The sequence below is a fragment of the Triticum aestivum genome, chromosome 2A (assembly GCF_018294505.1).
Source record: "Triticum aestivum cultivar Chinese Spring chromosome 2A, IWGSC CS RefSeq v2.1, whole genome shotgun sequence".
NCBI lineage: Eukaryota > Viridiplantae > Streptophyta > Magnoliopsida > Poales > Poaceae > Triticum > Triticum aestivum.
The window spans coordinates 184,064,695-184,087,668 of NC_057797.1; positions in this window are offsets into that span (position 1 = coordinate 184,064,695).

The window sequence follows — 22,974 nt, forward strand, 5'->3', positions numbered from 1 at the left end:
ACCAGTCGGCGGGCCCCAGCAGTCGGCGGAGAAGTCGGAGGTCGGAGGCACTGACGGCTGGGCCCGCGCCCAGTCGAATTACCATTGTACCCCTGGGGGGTAGGCCTATATAAACCCCCCAGGACACCCATGCAAGGGGTTGGATCCCAGTAGTTCTAGACCATACCAGATAGAAGGAGAAAGCTAGCCTTGCCCTCTTCTACCACCAGAAACAGCTCAAGGAGCCACCGTGTAAACACTTGGCCATAGTGATCATGCGGAGACCCTGCAGAGCAGCAGTAGGGGTATTATCTCCTCGGAGAGCCCTGAAGCTGGGTAAGATTCGCCGGCGTGCATGTCTTCGCCTCATCCCGTTTCCAGGCACCGGCGACGTTCTACTCGCCCCCACCATGATAAGCCATCCGTTGGCATATGTCGCACCAAACCCGCGACATTTGGCGCCCACCGTGGGGCCTGGTGCACCGCTGTTCGGAGATCTGTTCTGGACGAGAACCCTTTTCCTCCCTGGCGAGCGCAGCCAGCCAGGCACGCCAGGCGAAGTTTGTATCGACGCGCTGCGCGGTGTTGATATTGCCTGCGCAGCCAGCTCCTTGTCCGAACTTGTCGGCGAGGTCCGCCTCTCCGACGAACCTGCGTCCGACGCATGCGAGGGCGGCCCCGAAAACCTCCTCGCGGGCCTCCTCGATCAACTCCACGTTTCCGGCGAGCCTGCCGTAGACTTGGAGTCCGTAGGCTCCACCGACCCGATGTTGGTCAACTCCGACACCGCGTCGATCGACGCGTTCCCCACCAACATGGTGGTCTACGACGAGCCTCTCCCCCATGCAGAGAGCGACGGAAGCACCGTCACTGAGGTGCTAGTCATCAGTCATGACGAGTTCCCTGGCGGAGGAGCGCCCGACTCACTCGGCGCGGCGCTGCAAGACCTAGCTGCGCCTATTCCGGAAGGTGCTGACGCGGAGACGCTAGAAGTGCGCCGCCTTCAACTCGTTGAAGGCGCGAATAAGCTGGCCAGCATGAGACGCTTGTCAGAAGCTTACCAGCGGGAGATGTATCGCGCCGTTGGCGGCTCACCGGCCCCGGCAGGGCCCAGCCGCCTTGGCGCGGTCCAGCAGCGCGGCGTAGCCATCGCCAGCCTGTTTGGGGCTAGCCGCCCCGTGTACGCTACATCGGCGGAGAACATCCGAGCCACCCAGGCAGCGGCGGATGAGCTGGACAATTTCGAGGGCGAAGATCGCCGCCTCATGATGGAGCGAGTCCAGCGGCTCCTTAACGCGGCCGCCGCGCAGAACGAGGCCGGCTGCCGCACGGAGGCGCCGCAGTGGCCAAACGACGACCCGCACCGAGATCAAGGCGCAACGTCTCAGGCGCCGACTGGCGGCGCCCGAGGAAGAAAGGACAAGGAGCCGGCTGTCAGCCACAGCTGGACTCGCATTACCATAGAGCGCGACCAAGATGGCCGTCCGAGAGCAGTGGAACGACAGGACGACTGTCCGCCTCCCCCTCCCCGCAAGGAGAGGCGAGTCTCCCCGCCGCTTGTTGACCATCCGACTCTCGGTGACCGCCTTGGCCGCCGAGAGGGAGTTGGAGAGAATGATGCCCGCCACCGGATCGACCGACTTCACCGGTCCCTGGCGCTGGAAGAAGAAGACGAGCTGGGTCCGCCTTGTTTCAGGCCCCGCATTCGGGACGAGCCCTTTCCCAGAGGGTTCACGCTCCCAAGAGATACGCCCAAGTATACCGGCTCCATGAAGCCGGAAGACTGGCTAGTCGACTACTCCACAGCTGTCAGCATAGCAAACGGCAACAAGCGTGTCGCCGTAAAGTACGTTCCGCTCATGCTCCAGGGCACGGCCCGGACATGGCTGAACAGTCTAAAGCCCCGCAGCATCAATAGCTGGGTCGACTTCACTGAAGCATTCATCCGCAACTTCACCAGCACGTACAAGCGTCCTCCCAAGCCTCGCCAGCTCTTCTTGTGCGTGCAAGGTCCTGACGAGTCGACTCGCGACTACCTCACGCATTGGGCTGAGCTCCGGAACTCCTGCGAGGGCGTGCACAAGGTGCAGGCCATCGAGTACTTCACAGCCGGGTGCCGAGAAGGCACCCTCCTCAAGCACAAGCTCCTCTGCGACGAGCCAGAAACCCTCGACGAGCTGCTGATCAAAGCGGACAAGTACGCCATAGCCGACTCCTCCATGAAGGCAGAAATTCAAATCAGCACGACTGGCAAAGTAGCTCCTCAGGCTCCAAGAACTCCAGTGGCAGACGCCGGCCGGCGACAACAGCAGGGCGACAACAAGAGCAAGGCCCCGCAGCCGGCTTCCAGTAGCCGGCAGGTCGCGACCGTTGAAGCCCAGCAGCCAGAAGAGCAGCCTCCGCCCAAGCGACAGAAAGGCGGCAAGCCGAACTGGTTGCCGGCCTTCTCCTATGAGCAGACCTTGGATGGACCTTGCAAGTTCCACATCGGCGCGAAGCCGTCGAATCACACCACCCGGAAGTGCCACTGGCTCACCAGGATCGCTAAGGGAGATGGCCTCCTGCCACGCCCGCCTGCTGGGCAGCCGCCTCCGCCTCCGCCACAGCAGCCGATAGTCAGGCCAGTTGGCGCAGTACAAGACGAATACCCTGAAGAGCATGAAGCCTATGTGGTGTTCACCTGTGTGGCTGATGATCGACTACCAGCCCCGCACCGCTATCAAATCACAAGCACTGGCCAACTTCCTCGTCGACTGGGCCGAGACCCAGTACCTGCCTCCAGCGCCTGACTCCACCCATTGGCGGATGCACTTCGACGGCTCCAAGATGTGCACCGGCTTGGGAGCCGGCGTCGTCCTCACCTCTCCCAAAGGCGACAAGCTCAAGTATGCATTGCAAATCCATTTTTCCGCCTCCAACAACGTTGCCGAGTACGAGGCACTCATTCATGGGCTCTAGCTTGCCAAAGAACTTGGCATCCGCCGGATCTTGTGTTATCGCGACTCGGACTTAGTGGTCCAGCAGTCATTTGGCGACTGGGACGCGAAAGACGCAAACATGGCGAGCTACCGTTTCCTCGTGCAGCAACTCAGCGGGTATTTCGAAGGGTGCGAGTTCCTCCATGTGCCAAGAAACGACAACGACCAAGCAGTCACCTTGGCACGAATCGGCTCTACCCGCCAAGCAATACCATCTAGTGTCGCCCTTCAACGCCTCCTCAAGCCGTCTGTCAAGCCTTCACCAGAATCAGACTCCATTTTTGTGTCGGCTCCTCCCGAAGATGGCGGATCTGACTCCAGAGCTCCGGCAGACGGAACGGGGACTTTGGCGGATGACTCCAAAGCCGCCACAGTCGAGCCCGGCCCGGGGACTGCGGTGGCGGACTCGAAGATTCCAGAACTCGGCCCAAGGACCGCGCTAGTCGGCCTGGGGACTTCATCAACCCAGCAAGCGGTTGTTGACTCCAACCCGCCGCCTCCCAGCCCAGCCACCCTCGTCCAAGTCGCAGTTCTGGTAGTCGAAGAAATAGCAGCACCCTCATGGGCCCAGTCCATCCTCAAATTCCTGGTGAACAAAGAGCTACCAACTGATGAGACCTTAGCTCGGCAAGTACAACGCCGGGGGGCAGCCTATACCATAATCAAAATCAACAGAGAGCTGGTCAGGCACAACGTCACTGGTGTCTACCAGCGCTGCGTAGAGCCAGAGCAAGGCCAGACGATTCTCAAAGACATCCATCAAGGCGAATGCGGCCACCATGCGGCTTCAAGAGCACTCGTCGCCAAAGCCTTTAGGCACGGTTTCTTCTGGCTGCCTTGGAAGAGGCCAAGGAGTTGGTCCAAAAATGCAAAGGGTGCCAGAAGTTCAGCTCCAAGCCGCACCAGCCGGCTTCTGCGCTCAAGACCATCCCCATTGCTTGGCCTTTCGCAGTTTGGGGTCTAGACATGATGGGACCATTCAAGACAACACGAGGTGGTTTAACTCACCTACTTGTCGCAGTGGACAAGTTCACCAAGTGGGTGGAAGCGAAGCCAATTAAGAAACTGAACGGTCCGACTGCCGTGACCTTCATCACCGATATCACAATTCGGTACGGCATACCACACAGCATCATCACCGACAACGGCACAAATTTTGCCAAAGGCGCCTTGGCCCGTTTCTGTGCAACAAAGGGCATCCGACTGGACCTAGCGTCCGTCGCCCATCCGCAGTCAAACGGCCAAGTGGAGCGAGCAAACGGCCTCATCCTGTCCGGCATCAAGCCTCGGTTGATCGAGCCTCTGGAGCGCTCGGCTGGCTGCTGGCTCGACGAGCTGCCAGCTGTCCTCTGGAGTCTGCGCACGACTCCAAACAAGTCAACCGGCTTCACGCCCTTCTTCCTCGTCTACGGTGCCGAAGCTGTCATCCCAACGGACATAGAGTTTGACTCCCCATGAGTCACCATGTACACCGAGGAGGAAGCAGAAGAAGCACGACAAGATGGCATCGATCTACTGGAAGAGGGCCGGCTGTTGGCACTCAGCCGGTCCAGCATCTACCAGTAGAGCCTGTGCCGATACCACAACAGGAAGGTCAGGCCAAGATCTTTCCAAGAAGGCGACCTTGTGCTTCGGCTGATCCAGCGAACAGCCGGCCAGCACAAGCTGTCAGCGCCTTGGGAAGGCCCTTTCATCATCAACAAAGTACTGGGCAACGATTCCTACTACCTGATCGACGCTCAGAAGCCCCAAGCATGCAAGAGGGACGACTCCGCCAAGGAGACAGAGCGGCCATGGAATGCAAATCTCCTCCGAAGATTTTACAGTTGATGAAGTATGTACCATGCTACCTTTTGTATTAAAGTACCAAGACTTCGGGCCCCCCGAGACGAGCTCGGGGACTGCCCTCTTTTGTCTGTATGATAAAAATTATGCCTACAAGTATGTTACTCTTTTTCATGCCGCTTGGCACCGGGCTCGACAAGTCGACCCGGGGACTTGCCGCCTTGCACTATGAAATGCTTCCTGCAGCCAGACAAGTAGTGTGTAAACACCTAAACCGTCTTCTTTCAGAAGCCGCAGCTTGCAGAGCGACTGTACGGTGGGCAGAGGTAAGGTAGAATGGGTGTTCGCATGAAAAAGGGTTAAGGGCTCAAAGCATAAAACATAGCTCAAGACGGCTTCCAGCCTTTCTCGCAAACCGACTCTCGGATAGTCGGATTGTCGTCTTCTATCCAACTTGCTCAAACAATCTTGAAATCGGCTAAGTACTTGCTTTCCCAAAGTAGCCTAGCACTTGATCCAGCAACAGTCCGTAGAGCGGCTGTCCGATTGGCAAGGTAGGCAACTAAGAGAAAGCGGCAAAGGAAAAAAGCCAAAAGAACAATGAGCAAGAAAAGATAGATATATATATTTACATAACATAGGCCTTTGGCCGAATTGCCAAGTAGAGGTTCAAAATACACCCCACAGGTGGAATTGTGCGAATTAACAAGTTCTTCAAAGACTACTGAAGCAGATAAAATAAAAGATACAGCGGCAACTCAGGAGGCAGCAGACGGATTCGGAGGGTCAGAGGAGGCGCCAGCGTCAGGCGTCGGGGCGGCCAGCTGGCTAGTCTCGGCTTGATCACCTCCGGCGGCGGTCGACTCGATCGCACGCGGCTCTTTGCTGGAGGTGCGGTCGGGCTGAGGCTGGTCGTCTGCTCCGCCTTCTGGTGCCTCTGCCTCGCCCCCATCCTCCGCCCTGTCCTCCACCTCGACGCTGGAGCCAATCACCTCCACCGAGTCTTCGCCGTAGTTTGTGTTCATCCCAAACCACTCCGGCGATACCTCCTCGCCGTCTTCAGACCGCTCGGGGACGAAGATGCTGGTGTCAGTGTACTCGGCGATCGCCGTAACACGTTTGATGAGGGCGTCTTCCACAGCCGCCAGCTCCGGCCAGGCCTCCGACCGAAGCGTGGCCAACCGGTCTAGATCCAGCCCCGGGTACCATGCCTTGACAAACTCCAAGGCCTGGCGCGCTCCAGCCCGGGCCGAAGAGCCCTTCCAGGCCTCAAGACAACCAGCCGCGACCTCCAGCCAGTTGGCCGTCAGGCTGGGGGTGCACAGAGCCGGCATATCCGGCCAAAGGGCAGCAATCGCCTGGGCACCGGCGCGCTGGAGCCGGTGCAGCATCCGGTGAGCTGGCCAGAGGCGAGCCTCGATGCTCAGGATGTGCTCGTCAAGAGTTTGGGGGGCATCGACGGCGATCTCTGCGCCCTCCACCCTCCGACCTTCACGGTCTGCCTCGATGGCTTGGATGGCGGCCTGCGACTGCCCAGGGAAGAAGTCTGCACAGACACGAAGAAACGAAGAAGCTAGTCAAAAACCAGGAGTCGGCACGATCTAAGTCGGCAACTCGAAGAAAGAAAATAAAGAGACTCACCATCAACGATGTCTTCAATCTCGTGGAAGCCAGAGGACAGCAACGCCTCCTTGTCAGACCAGGAGGAGCGCTCGCTCGCGAACTCGGCCAAGAGGGCGGTTTCCGTCTCCTCCGCCTCCCTGTGAGACTTCACAAGCAGCTCCTTCTGCTCTGCCAACTGAGTGGCCAGCAGATCGCGCTCTATGGCGAGCTTACTGCACTCCTCCCCTTTGGCGCGTAGGGCGGAGTTGGCTTCACTCAGCTGCTGTTGAAGAGCAGCGTTGGCTCCTGACGGAAAGGAAGAAAGATAACAGTCGTCAATAAAGTAGGTCGCCGGAGAGATTCGGCCCGACTGCTCAGCAGTCGGCCCGAATCTCGGGGACTACAGCCCGCGGGTGCGCTAGCGTGCCCCCGCAGAGAAAAAAAAGGGGGGACTTACTCTGGCTCTCCGCCAAGTCGGCGGTCCGCTTGCCCAGCTCTTCAACGTTACGGTTGAAGGCAGTGACGTGGAGGTTGTGGTAATCCTGCGACAAGCATTTCAGACAAAGTTAGTACCCAGAAGTTCATCATTTGGAGTTCCGGGCCGCCTGCTCAGCAGCCGACCCGAAACTCGGGGACTACACCCAGTGGGTGCGCTGGCGCGCCCCCACAGAGAGGAGCAAGAAAACAAAGACCAAAGAAAAAAAAACATAGCCGGACGGCTGCCTGCGATGCTAGGAACGCCTTGGTGCAACTCTGGAGATCGTCGCCCTCAGCACAGAGCTTCGCCTGGACGTCCAGGAGCGCCCGGTTCAGCGGCCCTGTGCTGCCTCCTCGCACCCACCCAACAGGTGCGACGCTCGTCGCTTCGGCGTCTGGGGCCGCCGAGCTGGCGGTGTCGGCTTCCAGGGGGCGGGGTGCCGAAGTCGCCTTCTCCAGACGACAGCGCGTTGGCGAGCCGACTTGGAGGAGTAGCCTTGCCACGGCCTCGTCTTTGGTCGGCGGCACCGGAGGGTCCGCTGGCTGCTCACCTTGTTCGCCTTCAGACGATGGTGGAGGCGGTGGCGGAACATGCGCGTCTGGAGTAGAGGGGTCGCCGCCTTCCCTCTCCTCGACGAGGTTCTCCCCACCGGCTTGTCTAGTTGGCCCCGTGAACTCCAGAGGCGGCGGCGCAGAGTTCAGCGGGGTGACAAGCAAGGCCGAATGACGGCGTGTGGCTTCCTCAGCATGCTGCTTCGCCGCGGCGGCGGCTTTGGCCTCCGCTAGTTTTTTCTTAGCGGAGGCCTCCGCCCTGTCGGCCTCCGTCATCTCCAGGCGGAGGGCCTCTTCTTCGCTGCGCCTCTCCTACGCATTCCGCTCTGTCGCCTCCCGGAGGTCAGCAGCGGGGTCAATCCGCCGAGTGGTGGCGGACATCTCCGCGGACCCCATGACGGAGGCGGCGGCGACCCGCTCAAGAGAGAGGGGAGCCCTGAAGAAAGAGGGGCAAGCAGAGACTCAGACAAATCACGAAGAAAGAATAAAACTTTGAAGACAGAATACTTACACGGAGACCAATGCCGGCTTCTTCACTTCCTTATGGAAGCGGATGGCCTTCGCGGCTGCCTCGTCCCGCCGAGTCGCCGCAGCCGAGCCCTTGGGCTTCTTCGGCCGACTGCCGAACAAGGTCGGCACGGCCCTGCGCTTCTTCCCTCCGCCTGGAGCACCCGGCGCGGCAGAAGAGCCCGCGCCAGGCTGGCTGGCTCCTGGCCAATGGCGAGGGGCGACTTCTCCCACGACGCTGTCTTCAGGCCAGTCGGCGAAGGCCTGAAGTCGCCTGCTGTCCCTCCTCCTCCCTCGGCGTCGTCTTCCAGAGCCGCCGCCCCCAGATCGGGGTCGTCGATGTCGCTCTCCGCCCGGTCGGTGAGGAACTCACGGGCCGGCCCCGAGGTGCCGGCTGGTGGATGAAGAAGGGGATTCTAACCAAAGCCGACTGGTCAAAACAAAACCCGGCAAGAAGAAGACAATCTAAAGAAAGAAAAGAAAGGCGACTCACCACTGGCGGGGGGTTGGCGCGGGAGTACGGCTCCTTGCCGAATCGCCAGTCCTCTGGGAGCCTGCTGTCTGAGAGGTAGTTCACCATGAGGGCCACCTCTTCGTGAGGCATGTCCTTGGTGCAAATCCGACTCGGGTCGCGGCGCCCACTCATCTGGCATATCATGTGAGGGCGGCCTTGGAGTGGGAGAACTCAGCGCAAAACAAAGCCGGCCAGCAGGTCCGGACCAGTCAAACCCTCCGACTGCGTCAGCACACGGAGTCGCGTGATGGCATCGGCTCCCGCAGACGTCAGCGACCTGGCCCGGTACGACCAGTTGGGCAGTCTCCCAGCCGGCGGGCCAGCTTCAAAAGCCGGTAGATTGACCCAGTCGCCCCTCGTGGTGACGTTCCTGACGTAGAAGTAGGATCTCTGCCACATCTTCACCGACTTTATTAGCGAGATGGAGGGGAAGGGGTTGTCGGCTCCTGACCTTCGCACGGCGATGAAGGCGCCGCTTTGATCCGGCACGCCCGTGGCCTGGGTGCCGAGCTTGGAGAAGAAGAACTCCCCCCAGAGCTCGAGGGTGGGGAGGACTCCGAGGAAGCCTTCGCACAAGGCCACGAAGGCGGACAACAACACCACTGTGTTGGGGGTGAGGTGGTGCGGCTAGAGGCCGTAGAACTCCAAGAAAGACCAGAAAAAGCTGCTCGCCGGCAGCCCCAGCTCGCACAGGCAGTGCGAGCAGAAGATGACCCGCTCGCCCTCCTGCGGGGCGGGGGAAATCTCCCCCTTTGGCGCAAGACACACCTGCACGCGATCCTCGCCGGGAAGTCGACGGGTCCGGCGGAGGAACTCAATGTGGTCTTCATGAACCTCGGAACCGTCCTAGGTGCCGGAACGCACTGGGGGAGGCGCGACAGCGGAGGAAGAACTCATCGCGAGCTGTTGCCGCAGCGTTCGCCGGAGCTTGGGCGTGCGGCGGAGCGAAGAAGAGAAGAGGAAGGAGGAGTGCGAGGAGCGGCAAGGAGGAAGAGAGCGAGGAGTAGTGGGAAGGAGGGGCGCGTGTGCCCCCCTCTTCCCCCTACTTATAGCCCTGTGGGCTGCGAAGCCGAGGGGGCGGACGTGGGGATTTACTGCGCCCACAACCCCACGACCCCCACGATCCACGTAAAGTTACTGCATGCAGTAACTCCACGGGAATCCAAACCGTCCACCGGGGCCGCAGCGGATCCGCTCGGACGCCGAGGCGCGGTAGTGGCGGGCCCCCGCCTGTGGGCCTGTCTCGACGCGTGCATGGGCTGGCAGGACGGCCTAGCCACGTGCCCTCGCATGACAGGCCAAGAACGGGCGGCGGCCTGGAGACTTAGCTAGCATGCCACTTAAAATCCCATCGCGACGTTCGAAATACCGAGCAAGTTGAAATTAAGTGAAGTCCAAGTTAAGCAAGTCTGACTCCTTCTAGACGGCCCGGCAGAAGTCAATCAAGACCATGTGTTGAGCACCCGGAAAGAGAAACTGCTGAGGCTTCTCGGCCGATCGTCCATGGCGCTTCACCAGCTTCGGTGACTACTGACGGAGTAATGGACCACGGGTAGGCCAACCCGAGTCCCATGACCTTTCAAGACATCGGGGCAGGCTGCGCCCCTCAAGACCCCAGGGCGAAGAGCCATCTCCTGAGGAGTCAACGGCAGGGCGGCCGGCTGCGCGCTCACGGCCGAGTTCCAGGGACGACTTCCAGAGAAGCTGGCTTTGGGGAGTCGGCCGGCGACTCCAGCAAACCCATGACCTCATCAAAGGGGACGGGACAGAGGCGTGGCTACAGTGAAGCCCACTCCCGCCCCTTACCAAGGGCATGCATGGCCACAGCACGCCGTACCCGGGAAGATCTCCGTGCGGCGTGGCACTGTTGCCCGGCCGGTCCTGACATCAGCACCACAGTACCAAGTCCTGCGCCCACGACGGCTTGTCTGTACGGCCTGGAGGCAGCGGGGCCCACCAGTCAGCGAGACCTCGGGAGATGGCAGGAGAACCGCCAGTCGGACCTGTCAGGAGTCGGCCGAGCCCTCCCCCGGGGCCCACGCGCCATTAATCAAGATGAGATGGGGAGTGGCCATAGTGATCGCCCGCCAGGCGGCGGGGCTGTTGCCACGACCCCACGACCAAGCCTGCATCATCAGAAGCACGGCTACAGTAATCAGCCGCCGGCAAGACCCGCCCACGGCGGACGCGGCCTGTCGGCTCCGTACCAGACCAGTCGGCGGGGCCCACCAGTCGGTGGGCCCGAGCAGTCGGCGGAGAAGTCGGAGGTCGGAGGCACTGACGGCTGGGCCTGTGCCCAGTCGAATTACTATTGTACCCCTGGGTGGTAGGCCTATATAAACCCCCAGGGCACCCATGCAAGGGGTTGGATCCTAGTAGTTCTAGACCATACCAGATAGAAGGAGAAAGCTAGCCTTGCCCTCTTCTACCACCAGAAACAGCTTAAGGAGCCACCGTGTAAACACTTGGCCATAGTGATCATGCGGAGACCCCGCAGAGCAGCAGTAGGGGTATTATCTCCCCGGAGAGCCCTGAAGCTGGGTAAGATTCACCGGCGTGCATGTCTTCGCCTCATCCCGTTTCCAGGCACCAGCGACGTTCTACTCGCCCCCACCATGATGAGCCATCCGTTAGCATATGTCGCACCAAACCCCCGACAAGCTGAACGTGTGCTAGAACTCGGAGGTGCCGTGGTTTTGGTGCTTCATCGGTCGGGCCGTGAAGACGTACGACTACATCAACCACGTTGTGCTAACGCTTCCGCTTTCGGTCTACGAGGGTACATAGACAACACTCTCCTCTCTCGTTGCTATGCATCACCATGATCTTGCGTGTGCGTAGGAATTTTTTTTGAAATTACTACGTTCCCCAACAAAGGTCGTCTGAGCGGCCCCGACAAAGAGGACGTCGGCGCCAATGAAGTGAGAGGACGCGATACAAGGCTCCTGGTCCGTTACCGTGGATGAGAAACGTCCATCTCTAGCAGTGGAAGATGTTGTCTTGGTAGGCGCTCTGGCATGGTGGAGGACGGTGGCGATGGATGGGGTGGAGGATGGCGGCGATGGATGGGGTGGCGGGTGGAGGAGGTTGATGTGGGGATGGCGTTCTAGCACGAACGGTGTATGAATGGGAAAATGGAGGGAGAGGTACGGGGAACCATGTTTTTGGGACACACCTATCTGAAATATGGGAAAGTTACGAACTTAGACCCCGTTTAAAATTTGGATGTCTCATCGGTTGGGGATAGGACGGTAATCTCGCATCTCGCCAATATTTGCCCAGAGCGATTTCGGGCGAGGATCGGGTGTTTTGGCACCCACGGTGTATGAAAGGGCTGACAGGTAGGGCGGTTGTGTCATGTCTGAGTAAAGTTATAAACCTGCCCCTATTGAAAATATTTGCTTACATCGATTTCGGCTGAGTCGAGTTTGTTTTGCCACCCACCGTGTATGAATGGGGAAATGGAGGGAGAGATAGAGGTCTTTCGGACGGGATTGAATCAAATGTGTTTTATCGCCCATGTTTGGCGCCCACCATGTAGGAATTGGCTCAGAGGCGGCCGTGTCACGTTTAATTGAAGATACTAACCTACCCCTATTGAGAGCAGTGGAGATCGGGCCAATGGATTGTTCGTGTAAGGGGTAGGCAGTAATTTCCAAACACTGGCTTCGGGCAGCCGACGTGGGAGTGGACATTTTGCCGCTTCTTTCGAATTTTGGGACAATAAGCATCCACGTTAACCCTGGCAACTAAATTCGAATCCATTTTGTATCCCTATATGAATCTTTATAAATCATTATATGTGTTTTTATATATCTTCAAAAGCACGACAAAGATGTATTCCACTGTCATATATGAATATGATTTACAAATGCCTATACTCGAATTCAGAAGCAAGAATCCAGTTTAAGGTGAATTCGAATATTTGGAACCACTTTATGTCCAACTCAAGTGTCACACACAGCATAATGTGTACTCCCATTTAGATATGTACACAAGTGATGTATCAAGATTCAAATACCGAGTCAATCAACCAATAATTTACAAAACTAATAGACATATAAACACTTATAGAGTATATGGATCAATAATATCAACTAACATACGTAAGCTGGGCCGATGTACTTTGTTTGCTGGAAGAGCATCCTTTTTTAGCGAAGCTAGTACAACATCTTGGCCCTTTCCGATGCGTGCTACTTAAGGTCCATCTATGCTACGGAGCACTATTATTGTTGAATGCACATTCAGCCCGATTGGCATATTTCTAGGTTTGGCACATCAATCAAAATGAAATGTCTCAGAGTCTTATAAATAAATACAGACTTGTGCTAAAAAAATTACAAACCAAAAAACAAAAAAAATTACACGATCAGTAAAACAAGTGGTTTGATCAATTACATGAACAAACAACACAAAGGTTATTCAACGATGGAGATAACATTTCACCTATGATTTACCAAGTGGGAATTTAATTTCCTTTTTTCCTTCAGGACCTTAACAATGCGGTCAATCTCAGCTTGCTTCGTTTTGAAATCCACCAAATATTTAATGGTTGTCTTGAGTATATCATGTGATTATGTTGTTTGCTTCCTCAACATGTCAACTTCATCTCTAACTGCAGAAGCAGAATCTCTTTCTACCAATAGTTTAGCCTTTAGAGCATCAGCAGTTGACAATTCATGATGCACAATTGGGCTGGTGCCACTGCTGTGGGATGATACAACGTCCATGGGGACCTCACTCTTTGATCTTGGGCTAACTTGTTTTGCCATTAAAGTTTCGATTGGATTCTGAAAAGTTGAAGTTAGCAAAACATCTCAACTGGGAGTTATAACAACAAACCAATTAAACAAATAAGGAATTAAAGAGTTTCAATTGGATGCTGAAAAGTAGTTATTAACATCATTGTAACCGGTTGCAGCAGGAAAGCAGTTAAACAAACAAGTTTTGCAAAAGGTACCTATTGTGGCATTGGAGTTTCTCTTGGATCCTGAAAAGTTGAGTAGCCAGTAATGTGATTAGAGCAACCGGTTGCGGCAGCAAAGCAGTTAAACAAACAAGTTTTGCAAAAGGAACCTATTGTGGCATTGGAGTTTCTCTTGGATCCTGAAAAGTTGAGTAGTCAGTAACTTGATTAGAGCAACAAGTTACACCAGCAAACCTGTTACACAAATATATTTTTGAAAATGTACCTGCTGTGCAATTGGACTTCCAATTGGATCCTGAAAACTTGAAGTTGGTAGGATGATTATAGGAACAAGTTACAGCAGCAAACCAGGTAAACAAGGAATTTTCTGAAAACATACCTATTGTGCCAATGGAGTTTCAGTTGGATCCTGCAAACTTGAATGTTAGCAATCATAAATAAAGTGTTGCAAGAGCCATAAGAAACTAACATCAAACTAGTAAAACTAACCAGTTTTGGCAACGTATTTAATTACACATGAACTAGTAAAACTAACAAGTTCTTGGCAACGTATTAAAGTAACAAGTCGATACCGTTTACCAGCAACACAGACATCTGTAAATTTCTTTGATGTAAGCAAAATGATTCCAACACACATATATAAGTTAAAAAGACGGTGTCCCTCATATAAACCTGACAGTTGTCTATCTATGAACATGCAAACATTACTAGTGCTACAAGTCATAATAGAAAACCATTTAAACATACAGGGTATCAGAACGTAAATTACACATGAATTCTGCTGCACCCTAGAAGTACATATGACCCACTATCTGCGTGCTTAAGTAGCTATTTAAGTTCAGGCAAATAGGTAATTATTAACAGTAAGTATCAAACACAAAGATAGGCGCAGTCTATAATACGATTAACAGGCTATGGCATTATGTAATCAGTAGCAAACTAAATTAAGCCAAGCAACATAATTGAACAATTTTGCAATAAGTGGCTAACTAAAATTCCTAAAAGCAGGTAACTGAACTTACGCTAGCTCTTTGTACAGGCACACTGCAACTTCTTTTTCGCTTACAAGGTTCTACGAAGGAGTCCATGGCATCAATTGCTTGGATACGCAGTCACAATACTTCTTTCTTCCCTCACTGCATTGGTAAGTCGAATGGTTAATCTGATAAGATGGTGCGTCCTTGATATGTTATATGAGGACGGGTTGTCAGACTAGTTGTAGCCACACACATCACACTAGCTTTTACTATATATTTCATGCAATTACATTTGGCATATCGAGATCTAAGCAATCTACAATAGGATGAAAAGACTGGCATCCTTCACATTATTGGCAAAATCAGTTCATAGAAACAAGCAATTCAACCATTCTGTGGGTAAATCAAAAGCATCAGTGCAATATTTTTCACTACCCCAATCATACATGCAAAAAGGGGCGACGCCACCATAGGGGCTGGTATGGGCGGCCGCCTCGCATGGCTGGAAAGTGTGCACCTAGTTTGAGTCGTCTAGGTTGGCCAAGGCTAGTTTTGTTCGTCCCAACACACGGGCAGACAATGTAAAAAATGTAGAAAAATGTTTCAATTTGGATGGGCCAATAACGTAAGTGGAAGGCAGGCCCTATAGCAGGCTCGCGACCCAAATGAGTGCCTCCCATATCAATCAACAGCAGGAAAAATCCCAATTGGTTTGCTCCAGCCTCCAGTCTGGTTCACTCCTAACCTAGCCGCCACTGGACAGACCGACACAACACTTCCTCGCGCCCTCGTTGGTGGGCGGTCGCCGGGCTTCAAGCAAATGAAAGGACAAGAAGATGAAGATCCAACCCTGGGTGTAGCCTACGTGGGAGGCAGCGGCAGCACGAGCATGGCATCAAGCTTGCGCAAACGGACAGTCGCAGCTTGCAAGAGAAGCATGCGCAACGAGCAGGTACATCATATCCCTGATTATATCTAATTCAACTGTTCAATTTCTGGCCAATAGTTAAACCTGACGGTGTTGTAAAACTGCATGTATGTAGGGAATCTATGAGAAAATGAAACCAATTTCTGCTTATTTTATAACTCCCCCAATCAATACTGAACTGACCGAACCTGATGTATCTAATCAAGTTTCCGGTGCAAACATACAAGCTCATGTTGTTCTTGAGCCTAAAGTGTCTAATGAACAGACTGCTAATGAAGGATTTGATGCAAACATTTCACATGCTCCTCGTGATGAACATATAGTGTCTAATGAGGGATTTAACGCAAGCATTTTGCAAGCTCCCATTGAAGGATTTAGTGTCTAATGATGATCTGCTATGTTGAGAGAGACATAGAGATTTGCAGGCATTGATGACAAACAAATTATAGTACATTTTCATGGCTTGAGGAAACGTCGAGGCCATCTACCAGAAAGTCCACGTATCATGGCAACATAGCATAAATACTTTTCTAATCTGTTGTTTGAAACTATTGGCATACTTGTGCAGGATAGATATATTGATATGCAGTTTGCACACTGGTTATAGGTGCAATTACACTTCGATATTTTCAGCCAGAGAACGAATAATTCAAGCAGGCAGAGACCATGTTAGTAGTCCTTGTACACCATGTTGCATTTTGTGTTTTGTGATGCTTACATCATTTAGTGTTTTATAATCTAAACTATTTTGGATCATTAGCTAGTTTTCAAAGTGCATGTAGCTTCACATTTCTCAAATTATGTTGATTTCCGAAGTGCAAGTGCCTTTGTATTTTTAAGTTAAATTTTTGCCCCTGGTAACTTGAATTTGTGGATCCGCCACTGCACACAAATCATACATCCCAGCCAGTACGAATTAAATGAAATGCAGGGACTTACGCTAGCTCGTTGTACAGGCTCACTGCAGCTCTGCTTGCGCTTGGGCTGTTCCATGTACAAGTCCATGTTACCACTTACTTGGATATGAAGGCCTTGTGTTCCTTGCATCCCCCTCTGCATTTTTGACACGGCAAATGGTTGATCAAATAAGAGGAATCAACCTTGCTATTGTACCAGAGGACAGATACTTACAAGGTTATACGGTGTGCGGGATGTGTACCAGATCCCGTAGCGCCGTCATGCTTCGCTAAAAAATACTTTTGCTTGTTTTAGATGATATCTCCAGAAGAAATAAGAGTTGAAGTCAGAGTTGCATAGGCGTGTAAGCTAAGAGAGCAGTGAAAGGATATCCAAAAATCATCGAAACAGTGCACAAGGGAGTGATATGTGGATACATAGTTCAGGCCGGCGTTTGGGCATGCTCGCCTAGCTAGAGTGCGGGTCACTTCAGAGCCATTTAGGGTCATGCACTGGCGTTGGCTGGCCGCGCACGGATGCAGATCTTGAGTGGCAGCGGAGTGCTGCGATGCGGTGGACGAGACCGTTGGTGAAGACCCAACGGCCACGGGGGACGGAGGTGCGACGATGTGCTTGGTGAAGTAGCCCCGGTGAGGTGGGAGACGGCGTCAGTGAAGCGCACCTGATGCGGTGGAAGTCGGTGTCTATGAGGCACGTCGGTTGCGGTGGCCGACGTTGTCGGTGGACCACCTGGTGCGGTGGGCGAGGGCGTAGATGAGGTAGCTCCGGTGCGGTGGTGAAGTCCGACCGTCATCTTCGTCGTCGTCGTCGTTCGACACAGAGGTGGGGAAAGAGATGAGATGAGGGGCAAGTCAAACTTTACCTGGGTTGGCGGTGAATTAGGATTGTGCAATCTGGGCATGGAAGGGGATGATGGAGAAGGGAGATTTTGCAGGGCTAGAATTGGGGCCACCAGATATTTCAATCCTAAACATGTAAGCACAAAATTATTTTGTCGTCGTTCTTTTGGGGGGGAGGGTGGCTGGGTGCTAGCGTCCGTACGACACATGTGACCACCACGACACAACCCTGGTCTGCCTGGTGCGCCTACATTTGAATGCAAACGAATCTTCTTTCATTTGCAAACGTATCTTCTCTCATTTGCAAACGAGTCTGTATGTATTACCATGCCCGTGTTTTCCTTGCAAATAATTAGTCATTCGAAGCGAGATACTATAAATTAATTAATGAGGAGTTATTTGAATTAGAGTGTGTGTCACATAGCGATCGCCAATTCTAACGTGGATTTCGCATTTCACGGTATCCATGCTACTTTTTTAATATAAATTCATATGTATATGATGAACACTATGGTGGTGAGAAAACATTGGATGGATTCAAACATATGACCTACAAAATAGCACAACAATCGAGTCAATTTCAACTTTTCCAAACCTAGTATGGCACGAATTCGAAATAATTACCCATATGCATGGTCCTCAGTTCAAATCTTACAATGTATACTAAGTTGAAACATCGAAATTAAGTCTCGTACTATCTACATTCAAATGTTGTTTTTAGCCCCACCCCCACCCCCCTCGGCACACATGCTACATATTTCCTGTATCAGTCAATCTTCTTCTCCTAACCACCTTAGGAAGCTATCGGTTTCCGACACACTTCATTCTTTCTCTCCATGTTTCGATCTCTAACTCTCTCAACTACACAACCCCTTTTCCACTTTGTTACCAAATGTATCTACCTCACACACCCGCCATTGCACCCCATGCGAGCTCTCTCTCTCTCTCTAGCTCTCTCTCTCCCCTCCCACCCTTTCTCGCTAGATACATGCATTGCCTATCTAGCCCCCAACCTCTCGTGCGCACGCACGCACATTGTCTATCTAGGTCACTCCCTCGAGACTGTCTCACTCTTTCTTCCACAAAGTGGGTCACACTCGCTCAATCTCGCTCTCTTTATCTGAGTCTCGATTATCCTCGCTTTTCGTTCACACACAAATGAAATATGTCCCTGCTTGGGCCTCGATCGACACACTCTATACTCTCTCACGCAGATTGTCTATCTAGGTCAGTCCATCCAAACCGCCCCCACTATTTCGACCTCATGGTAGGCCACGCTCGCTCAATCTCTCTCTCTCTCTCTCTCTGTGTGTGTGTGTGTGTCTCGATTGACCTTGCTCTTTCTCGGACACAAACGATATATCTCCATGTTTGAGCCCAATTTGACATATTCATATTGTATACTCTCTCATGCACATCGTCTATCTATGTCACTCTCTCCAACCTGTCTCACTCTTTCGATCACACAATGACCCACACTCGCTCAATCTCTCTCCCTTTATATATGTAATCGATTGACCTTGCTTCGTCCCACGCACAAAATGTATCTACATGTCTGTGAATGGATCATCTCTCAAGCTCTATCTTACAGCCCTCACCCTTCCCAAAAGCTCAATCGGGCAATATTTCTCCAGAGCATATATATCTTTTCAATGAATGTCGAACCACACTCACTTTGTCTCTCTATCTATTCGTGTCTCGATTTACCTTGCTTTCTCACGCCGTATCTTCCACACATTGAAGCTACCTCTCCATCCCTCGCAAAGTCGGAGCTATTTAAATTGCGAGGGGGACTCCAACCTTGGATTAATTTGTGTAGGCATTTATTCTGGTGGGTTTAGATTATATTTTCGTAGCACTTGGCCCACAACTACTCCAAATACCGTTGCAACCCCCGCATCTCTCCCGATTCATTTCCCTCTGGCTCGGTCATTGCTCTCTCCCACGTCATTTCTCGCCTTCAACATCGCACCAATAGTCCACGTGTAATGGAACAAATTTCGACCCACAAATTAAAGTGCTACAAACTACACACCGAGGGGCCCACCTATCACGAAACAAATTTGGACCCATATATAAATTAAGAAGGATGAGGATCGAACATGCGACCAGGGCCTTCAAGCCGCACGTCAGTAGACAACATATGTAGTACATCAATGTTTGTTGTACCCCCCTTTGTTCATATAATGTTTTATATTACCATAACCTAATTAATGGATAACATGTAATATTATTTTTAGTACATTAGTGGGACCGGCTCGTTAGCACGTACTATTCGCCTTCACTTACTGGTGGGTTCCATGTTTGCTCTCTCTCTCTCTCCTCCCCGTTTAGACGCATGGGCAAACATGAAGAACTCGCGGGCGATGTTGCCGTTGACCATATCTGGATGCGTTCACAAGTTACGGCATCAGTTTCACGTACTAGTAGTACTAGTCAATGTGTACATGCAATGCACGTTAATTTGGAAGTATATTAACTGCATGCAGATATTAAGTAGGATGTTATTTGCATATTATTATGTGATTAGCACTCTTTTGGCATGAAATTAACTACACGTTAAACGTGTTGAGCGCTTGACATTGAAGCAGTCTAGGTCGTTGGATGAGAAGGAATACATGTGGCTTGATGACGTATTATATTTAATTTGATATGGCTCTAGCAGAACATTCAATTGATCAAACCATAGATTTCATTCAGTCTGACTCCGACTTTACATTCATACGACGATCGATCTAAAATAAACGGGAATGATAAACATTCGGATTTTAAGCATGGCAATCCGAACATTTTTCATGGCAAATTTAGATTATGCTGTAGCGGCGGGGACGTCTTGCGGTGGGAAGTGGCTCCTCTGCCATGCTCTGTGTGTCGTCAGGCCACTGACCGACAGTGACGCAGCGTCTTGCGCCGTTGTTGGCGTACTCCTGGACGTTGGCCCTAGCTTCAAGGAAGGCCACAATGTTCTGGAGTTCTGTCTCCATGTACGAGTCAACTCGCCGGAGGAGGCGACTGCGCTGGTGCAAGGAAGCGGTCGACGGCGGCCATCCATGCCGCTGAGGGGGGCATTGGCACCTACACGGGGACATGCACTGGCAACGGTGTGGCGGAGACATTCATGTGCACGGGCACCGGCACGGGCGCGCGCGTCAGTGCATGCGCAAGCGCATGCGCTGGCAGGTGCATGGGCACCGGCACGGGCGCGCACGTCAGTGCACGCGTAGGAGCATGCGCTGGCAGGTGCACGGGTGCGTGAAAGTCGGCGGGGACCTCGTGGAACCCCGTGGCATCGAGCTTGGCGACAATGTGTGGCTTCAAGCCCATCAATGCCACGGGGATGAGCGCTGGTGCAGTCGGTGCAACGGGAGCTAGAACGGGAGCGGGGACAGGCGCGGCGTCTTCCCACAAGGCCGGTTCAAGCTCGTCGCAAAGCGCCTTATGTTATTGAGACTCCGGCTGGGTGTCTTCCTCGGGAAACTGGAAGACTAAGGGCAGACCATCGTGATGCGGCATGGCGTACGGTTAGGTCAGGCTAGTTGGAGGTAGACGACAGGAGAATCGGAGAGGAAGAGACACGATTGCAGCGATACCGGGTAGTGCGGGGTTGATTTTAAAACACGGCGCCGGTGCCATTAAAAGTGGGGGTAGTTGGGACAAAGGTGGGCGGCGGAGCCTGGTCAAAGGGCTCGCCTCCCGGTGAGCCTGCACAACGGTCTGCTTGCACGCCTCCCGTCGACTTACATGCTTGCTCAGACGGCACCTGCTGGTAAGAAGTGGGACTCATGGCGGCACGTAAATGCCCATGGTTTTAATAGTGAAATCATTCGCCTTAACGTGATAGGTCTTTGTTCCAAAATATATTGGCTCTTCATTTGTGCAACTTCTCATAAGCAACTTGTCTCAAATTGAAGAAAAAAAATTGCATAGGAATATTTTTGCCATATCACGAGACCATTCTCAGTTTCATGAATTTCCGGTCACTTTTGGATTTTCTGAAATTTAAAATCCAGGATTCGAAACAATATCATAACCTGCATCATGCAATAAATTTTCAAGCGATATATCTTTCATGTTGTATTTCTTAAGAAAGGATTTGGTCAAACATTTTGCTTAGTTAGACTTTAGACAAGTTATATATGGAGAGTAAAAGGATAATCCCTCCGTACCAGTGCATTGCCTGATATATTAACTCAAGTAGTAGGCATGAACAAACAGGCTCAATTCTGTGCTCATCCTGGTGCAGTACTCCTATTAGTATTAGGCAATGGAGTTGATGGGTGACCTTGGGTAGCGATGACCGAGGGAATTGAACCATGCTCGGCATGGTAGGTAATGTTGTCTAGTTACTAAAGCATCCCTCCATTGTTCATCGGTAGTCATTATGGACCGGGGACATGAGGGGAATTTCCTAGGGATGGAATTCTGGCCGCCAGATATTTTGACTCAAAATACGGAGGCTCGGCTAGTTGGGGTTGGCTAATGTGCGTACCACACATGCCATCAGAAGGACACGGGCCCTGTTCTTTTAGGATCAATATGAGCCAAAGTATGGCTGGTATGCTGTTGGGTCCTACCATTCGAGAATACGAAAGGAATCTTTTAAATTGCCGAACGAATCTATGTGTATTACAATGCTCGTATTTTCCTTGCAAATGGTAATCTAAATGTGGTAATTGATTTATGAGGAGTTCTTGAATTAGAGTGAGTTTGTGATATAGTGATCTCAATGTGGATTTCACATTTCATGGTATCCTAGTAAGTTTTTCATTGCAAATTCAAATTTAAAAGATGAACGGTATGGTGGTGAGAAAGCTTTGTATCAAGCATATGACCACACACACACGAATACAACAAAAATCCAGTAAGTATTGTGCATCTATTTTTCCAAACCATGCATGTATGGCACGAATTCAAAAATAGTCCTTATGTTCCTAAATATATGTCTTTTAGAGATTTCATCAAGTGACTACATACGGAGCAAAATGAGTGAATCTACACTCTAAAATATGTTTATATACATCCGTATGTGGCAGTCCATTTGAAATCTCTAAAAAGACTAATATTTAGGAATGAAGGGAGTAAAATGTAAGACATGCATGGTCCTCAATTCAATATTTAAAATGAACAGGAAACTAAAACATGAATATTAAGTCTAGTACTACATACATGCAAATGTTGTGTTTAGGCCGAGCTATGTAGATTGTCGGGGGTTTGTCGGCGTTCTGGGAACGGGGGTCCCCAGACTTGCTTGCCTGCGGCCCGCGGCGTGGCCAAGCAGCAGGCCGTACAGCCCGTCTTGACCAAAAAGGCGCCCAAGACCCTTGTGAGGGGCCAAGCCTCGCGAGGTGGACGACGCAAGACCTCCTCCCGAGCGGCCTAGTCAGGCAGGCTCGTGAGGGGTGGAGATATCAAGGCGAGGCAAACCTCACAAGACTCTCGTGACATGAGCCATGACAATCGACACCAGGCGGGCGCCAGCGCGCGCAGCGTCCTTGTTTCCTCTTTGGTGCAAAGGGGGAAGCGCAACCGCGGAGTACCAAGGCCTCAGGCAAAGGTTGCCATTTCGGTGCAACAAGGCCAAGACCAGGCGGACGGCAAGGCGGAGGTCATCGTGGAGCCCAAGACGGCGTCACCCCAGAGCCTTTCACAGGCGCAGACTACCTTTTTTCAGGATAGCTTGCACTAGTTGTCCCCTTTCAAATTAGCCCGCCATTGTTGGCTCCCTTCCCGCTCAATATTTGGGAAGAGGACCAGAGCCTCTATAAGTAGGACTAGCTACCACCATAGTAGGGGGGATCTCATCTCATCTTATCTTGAGGGAATCTACACACCACAAGTTCATACGCACAAAAACACCCCAACCTCAGGAGGCTGTTCTTCCCTTGTACCGTTCATCATCAGCCCAAGAGGCAATCCACCACCACCACACTGGAGTAGGGTATTACACCACCACGGTGGCCTGAACCAGTAAAAACCCCGTGTCTTTCTGTA